Source organism: Babylonia areolata, chromosome 11 (genome assembly GCF_041734735.1).
Source record: "Babylonia areolata isolate BAREFJ2019XMU chromosome 11, ASM4173473v1, whole genome shotgun sequence".
In the NCBI taxonomy this organism is placed as follows: Eukaryota; Metazoa; Mollusca; class Gastropoda; order Neogastropoda; family Buccinidae; genus Babylonia; species Babylonia areolata.
In genome coordinates this window covers 44,262,249-44,270,137 of record NC_134886.1, presented here as the reverse complement: position 1 = coordinate 44,270,137, position 7,889 = coordinate 44,262,249, and positions in this window count along the sequence as shown.

Here is a 7,889-nt window from a genome sequence, read left to right as displayed (position 1 = left end):
AAAATTAAAAGCTATTATTTTCAAGGGTGAGGATATCTGGTGATGCCCAGTCTTTCAGTTTGTCCTTGCCAATCGAGTCGACAAAGGACAAAACCATTGACAATCAGTAGCAACAGCCACACCAGTGACAAGGTCAAGATTAAAGGACGAAATAAATTGATAAACAAACAAATAATAATGATAATGATGATAATGATGATAATAATGATAAATGTATATTGTTTAAAAAAAATATAAAAAAGAGATGATAATGGCAATAGAAAAAAAGGAAAGATAACAACAACTACAACAACAACAACACCAATAATAATAATAATAATAATAATAATAATAATAATAATAATAATAATAATAATTATTATAATAATATTATTATTATTATTATTATTATTATTATTATTATTATTATTATTATTATTATTATTATTATTTTTATTATTATTGTTATTATCATTATTATTATTAGTATTAGTATTAGTATTAATAGTGGGGTTGACACAATTAACATTTCGAAACATCTCTCTCTCTCTCTTTCTCTCTCTCTCCCTCTCTCTCTGTTTTTCTCTCTCCCTCTCCCTTTATATTTCGCTTCCATCTATCTCTGCACACACATACACACAAGCAGACATACCCGACAAACGCACACTGACACATATACACACAAACACACATGCATACGCACACTCACACTCACACACACAAACACACACGCACGCACGCACGCACACACACACAAACACACACACACACACACACACACACGACTTAACATTTAAATTTTTTTTTTTTTTTTTTTATAGAAAATGTGCTTCAAGTGTTCTCTTCCTCCTTCTGACCCTCAAGTAAGTGAATTTTCATCCCCATGGTTCCCCTTTTAGACTTGAGCCTTTTTCATCCCTGCTCGGTAACCCCACCCCCACCCCACACCCCTACCCACACACACATCCCCCCACCATTTACTCCCTCTCCCTCCCCCCTTTCCCCCGCCTCCCTATTCCACCGCACACACATCTTGGAGGAAAAAGCACGAGGAAAAAAAATATATAAAAGGAACAGAAGGAGCGCCTTGTTCCCACTATGTCCCCTACGTTGTTTCCAAATCTGGCTCCCCCGCCCCCTCCTCTCTCTGTCTCTCTCTCTCTGTCTCTCTCTCTGCAGTTCCCTGAAGTACCAAAACTAGGCATTTTATCTCAAAATGGTTAGCGTATGTTGAAGAACCCACTGCAGCATTTTTTGTTCTAATTTTTTTTGTAGTTAGTTTGTTTTTTGGTTGGTGTTTTTTGACTCACTTGTGTAAACAAAGTATATATATGGATTTGGTTACGTTTGGTTAAACCAAGGCGTAGAGAGTATTGACGTATTTCTTAGAGTATTTAAAGAAAGGGTAGTTGCATGTAGATGGCAGGAATGGGATTTTCATATTAGTAATAGCGAGAGATTTAATGTTTACAGAACATTCTGCACCGTACCGGATGTCAAAACGTATTTATTTTTAAACATAGATCGACATTTAATGTATTCAATGGCAAGATTTAGGCTTTGTATTTCTGATATTGCAGTACATTATTACCGATATAGAACACATAATGCAACTGATCTAAGGTGTAAACTTTGCAACAAGGAGGAAGAAAATGAAGTACATTTCGTCCTAACTTGTCCTGTCCTGCATGACTTAAGAACAAGGTATATATCATCCAAATTCTGTAAATTTCCCAGTCAGCATAAATTAGCATTACTCATGGCTTCTCAGCATGAACAGACCATTCGTAATTTGTCAATTTATTTGTTTAAAGCATTTAGACTGCGATCAACTCTGATGTCTTAGAATATTGAAGTTGTTCTTGATGATATGACTGCTCATTTTTTGTTGCTTTTTTGTTGCTTTCCTTACATGATCATGTGTATGTATCCCTTCATGAGGGGCAATGGCCTATACATGAATAAATTATCCGTATCCGTATCCGTATCCGTATCTCTCTCTCTCTCTCTCTGCAGTTCCCTGAAGTACCAAAACTAGGCATTTTATCTCAAAATGGTTAGCGTATGTTGAAGAACCCACTGCAGCATTTTTTTCTAATTTTTTTTGGTAGTTAGTTTGTTTTTTGGCTGGTGTTTTTTGACTCACTTGTGTAAACAAAGTGAGTCTATGTTTTAACCCGGTGTTCGGTTGTCTCTCTCTCTCTCTCTCTCTCTCTCTCTCTCTCTCTCTGTGTGTGTGTGTGTGTGTGTGTGTGTGTGTGTGTGTGTGTGTGTGTGTGTGTGTGTGTCTGTGTGTCCGTGGTAAACTTTAACATTGACATTTTCTCTGCAAATACTTTGTCAGTTGACACCAAATTTGGCATAAAAAAAAGAAAAATTCAGTTTTTTTCCAGTCATCTTGTTTAAAACAATATTGTACCTATGGGATGGGCTCAAAAAAATAAAAAAGAAGCCTAATTATATGCAAACTGCATTTACTATTATATTTATATTTTTTGTACTCTCTAAGCTTGGCACTTTGACCTCTTATTCTGACACAACAACAAGAGGAGTCATTATTATCATTTTTTGTTCAAACAGGAGCTTCTTTTGCTAAACATGGAATTTTTTTAATTTTATTTTGCAAACGTTTTGTTGCAGATAGTAAAGAAGGGAAATTACTCTGTAATTAATGCTAGGGGACTTAATTTATCACAAGTGAGTCTTGAAGGCCTTGCCTCTCTTGTTTTTTTGTGGTTTTTTTTGTCCCGAGCCAAAATGATACACGCGCATTCACTTTGATAGGGTAAGGAAACGGGCTACGCTTATTGCAGACAGAAAAGAAGAAGAAGAAGTTGCGCTGAGCTGTGGCGACACGTTCTCTCCCCTGATGGAGAGCAGCCAGAAGTACACACAGGGAATGTATAATGAGCCGTAAAATGTGACTTGCTTTGCTCCATACGTTCTGCACGAATATATTGTTAATTCACCCCGTTGTATAGTATGAAAAAAGTTTGAACCAAGCGTGTGCAAGATAGATAGATAGATAACAGATAGATCGATAGCGAAATACACAAATGAATAATTAAGTAAATAAACAAAGAAACAAACAAACAAATAAATAAATGAATAAGCAAATGATACAATCATTCAGACAATAAACGACTAAATCAGCTGTAACCCTTTAACAATCTCGAAATTAAATACATTCTGGAAAGAAATCTTGTTTTAAAAAAAGATCGTCATTTAAAAAAAAAAAACACAAACATTACCAGATTACATTGATGAATAAATATTCAAAGAGTTTGAATCTGGGAAGTGGGTGAAAGTAAGAGGTTTATGGCAAGATCTCTCTCTCTCTCTCTCTCTCTCTATATATATATATATAGATTATATATATATATATCTGTGTGTGTGTGTGTGTGTGTGTGTGTGTGTGTGTCTTGTTATACTTGATACATGTATGATGTACAAATATAACACAGCGTCAAACTGATAGACACAACATCGCTCACATCTGTACGAAACGGAAGCGAGTAACACACACACACAGACAGACAGACAGACAGACACACACACACACACACACTAACACTAATACTAAACTAACACACTAATACACCAAGGGAAAAACAAGAGAGGCAAAGCCTTCAAGACTCACTTGTGATACACTTAAAAAATAAAATCTAATCGTTAAAATGTGTTCTGTATTTGTTATTATAAAGCTTCGGGTTTAAAAAAAAAAAAAAAAAAAAAAAAAGTCCTAACCAGATTCGAACCCCGCGTGTTCGGGTGAGAAGAAACTGTCTTACCCATTACACTATCGGAGCTCCTTAACTAACTTCTAAAATTTAATATTTGAACATACTTTCTTAAAAGGCGATAAATCAATAACGGTAAGAACGCTGTTTAAATCATATTATTCTGGTGTATCTTGGGCATTCAAAAAATCTTTAAGGGTAATAAAAAATTCTTTTTAAGTCCCCGGTAAAGGAGACGTGGCTATCGCCGCAATCACACTGCAACATTTAGCCGTTTTCTCTAGATCTAGATAGATGTACAAGTTTAGTTACACCCGCCGGGAATGTAGTATGACTCGGTCGATTCAATTTCTCTTTTATGTTCATTCTAGTTTTATAGTTTTAAAGTTGATATGAAACTTTAGTATTTTGTTAAACTAATAACATGTAGAGCCAAGTACAAGTACTTCTAAACGTCGTAGGAAGTGAAAAGGACTTCATTTTGAGAAAAGTCAAGACGAATTTTGTTTTGTTTCATCAATTCAAGGGTATTAACTCGCATGGTTTACAATTTGTAACTGTGAATTCCGACTGATTCTGTGGATATTTTTTATGACAGTTTGGGGCATAATCCAGTAAGTGATGAGGCGTTCACAAATCTTTCTCTGAATAAATATTTAACGGTCTCCTTCTCCAACTTTCCATCACATGTTATCGTGTATTGTCCATTGAATATAGGACTGAACGGGCAGGTCAACAACTTGAAAGAAAATGGCGTCGTTCGCGTTCCCGAAGAATATGAGCACGCGTTTTGAATGTAAATATGTGTACGCAATTGATTTTTGCCCATGACCTTCAGGGCTCAGCCAATAGATCTATAAAGTCCACTCGTCGTATTGATTTTAGTATTTTCCGAAAAAGACCACTTGGGTGAATGAACATAGTGAAAGCCCTGTACACTGAGAGTAATACACACAAGCTTTTTATGTATTGAGTATAATTTCAAAATGTAATGTTTAAGATGAGAAAGATCAGTTTAAAGCAAATTAAGTCCCCTAGCATTAATTACAGATTAATTTCCCTTTTATGCTATCTGCACCAAAACGTTTGCAAAATAAATAAAACTTCCATACTTGGCAAAAGAAGTTCCTGTTTGAAAAAAAAATGATAATAATGACTGCTCTTGTTGTTGTGTCAGAATATCAGGTCAAAGTGCCAAGTTTAGAGAATAAAAAAACAAAACAAAACAAAACAAAACAACAACAACAAGAAAAAAACACAACCCCCCCCCCCCCCCAAAAAAAAAAAAAAAAAACCCAGTAAATGCAGTCTGCATATAAGTTGGCTTCTTTATATATATATATATATATATATATATATATATATATATATATATATTTGTTTGTGCCCATCCCAGAGGTGCTATATTGTTTTAAACAAAATGGTTGGAAAGAACTGAATTTTTCCTATTTTTATGCCTAATTTGGTGTCAACTGACAAAGTATTTGCAGTGAAAATGTCAATGTTAAAGTTTACCAAGGACACACAGACACACACATACACACATACAATCGAACACCGGGTTAAAACATAGACTCACTTTGTTTACACAAGTGAGTCAACAACAATAGCAAAAACCGTAGCATGAATGCTACGCATGAATGATTCGAGTGAAATTAACTCACAAAAGTAATGATAAAATTTAAAACACAGATGAAAGAGACATAAAATATAGCAAATAAGGAGACGGGTAACAGGGATATGGACAGATGGACACATTATGAGAAGAAAGAGAGAGGGAGAGAGAAAGAGGAGAGAGAGACAGACAGTGAGAGATGCAGAGGGAGAGAGATATGTAAAGATATGTCAGTGCGGAAAAAACGCTGGGTGAGGATGGTTCACAATTTGTAATACATGTGAGTATATAGAATCGTAGGCATGACCAGACTAGAGTTTTGATGTCGTTAGTTTATGTCCACTGTAAGGAGAACACATTCAGATATCTGAAAACAATATTCTATGGCGTGATACGTTATCAACTGATTGACGCATTTCGACATAGTTTGTAAGGATTGTCAGTGACAATAAGTATCATACCAGATTTTTGGTCTGGCTTTCGGCACGCATGTACTGTCCAAGTTTCTCTTTGAATGTTGTGACTGAAACCTTCTTTTCAGATAGACAGACAGACAGATAACTAGCTAGCCAGCTAGCTAACCAATTGGCTAGCTAGCTAGCTAGATAGAAAGATAGAATAACAAACAAAAGAATAAAGGAAGAAAGAAATCGAAAAAAACAAATGTTTGTGATGACCTTAATCGTGAAACACAAAACGCTTGAAGACCACACTGATTGTTGAACATCTGCCATTTGAAAGAGTCTTGTAACGGAATGCACCAACTGTTTACACAATTCTATTTCTTAATATTTTCATTTTCTCTTCCTCCCCCCCCCCCTTTTTTTTTGTTTTTGGTTGTTATTTCCGTATCTCAGTCGCATCACTACATTTTTTTTTCAATGTGTTTTCTGTAGTCGAGGAATCGCGAAACCGCAAGGTTAAAAAACGACGACAACAACAACAAAACAAAAAAACAAACAAACAGACAAACACACACACACACACACACACACACACACACACACACACACACACACACACACACACACACACACACACACACACACACACACACACACACACACACACACACACACACGCACAGATATAAAGCTAGGAATCTGTAACACCCGCCCCATTCTTGCACTTTTTTTTTTTTTTTGTCCATCGAAAGCCAGATACCTTGACATTTCTGTATCCGAACAAAAGTTTTGATATTAGATTCATAATATAATTATGTCACGTTTCCCTTAATATACACGTTACAAGATTTCGACAACTACTGTCATTATTCTGTGTTGGATCCACTACAGTGTTCTAAGAATTCCGTTCGTGTATATAGCTGAAAGGCAAGCTTCCACAATTGAACAACAGCAAACCAAAGATTTCGACAACTACTGTCATTATTCTGTGTTGGATCCACTACAGTGTTCTAAGAATTCCGTTCGTGTATATGGCTGAAAGGCAAGCTTCCACAATTGAACAACAGCAAACACAAACAAAGCTCAGGAAAGGAGATGTGCAACAGTCACTATGCATGTGTGCAAAGCATATGAAAAACAAAAACAAATTTTGCTGCTCTTTGTTGGGGGTAACGAGAATGCTACATGCAGTATACAAGTTCACAAAACTTCCGGCCAGATATCGTACCACCACCACTGCAACCACCTGCATAAAAAAAACAAAAACAAAAACAATACAAAAACAAAAACAAAACACAAAAAACAACAATATTCATAAGATAAAATAAGATAAGATAAGATAAGATAAGAATAACTTTATTATCTCCAACTGGAGAAATTTGGTCAGGTGCATTATCACAACATAGACAAGTAAACAACATGGGACCATGACTGTAAAAGTCAACAACAGCTTTTACGAATATTACGAAGATACAAATGTAAAAAAAATATCACATACACCGTTTCATACATACATCCACACACTGCAGGTAATAACTAGTATTCTTCATGTAAAAACAGAAAGAATTAAAAAACATTATTTGAATATAATTATAAACATAGCCTACTATACTGCACATTGACTATAATAGACAGATAAGATAAGAATAAAGATAAATTGTGGAAAACCGCAACCAGATAATCAGCACCCCCCCACCCCCCACCCCACACACGCGGATTACTTGATTAAACAAGGTAAATTGATAAATGTATTGTCATACGCATGCACGTAGTAACGAACCTGCGTCAAAAGACACCTTGCTTTGTCCAACAGCCATAACGAGTAGTGTGTTCATAGGAAAACCCCGGAGTCTTGAGAGAAAATTTGGACAAAAGAAAGAAAATGACAGGCAAGGGGAAAAAACAAAACAAAAATGAAACAAACGACAAAACAACACCCAGCGAATGGCCATCATACCCGTTGATCACAGAAACAAACAAAAAGAAACAAACGACTTGGAGAGAGAGAGAGAGAGAGAGAGAGAGAGAGAGAGAGAGAGAGAGAGAGAGAGAGAGAGAGAGAGAGAGAGAGAGCAGTTGCAGGAATAGTTTTAATGGAAAAAGGAAGAAGAGTTATTGTTCATCAAACAAATTAACATCATGGCACTGGCA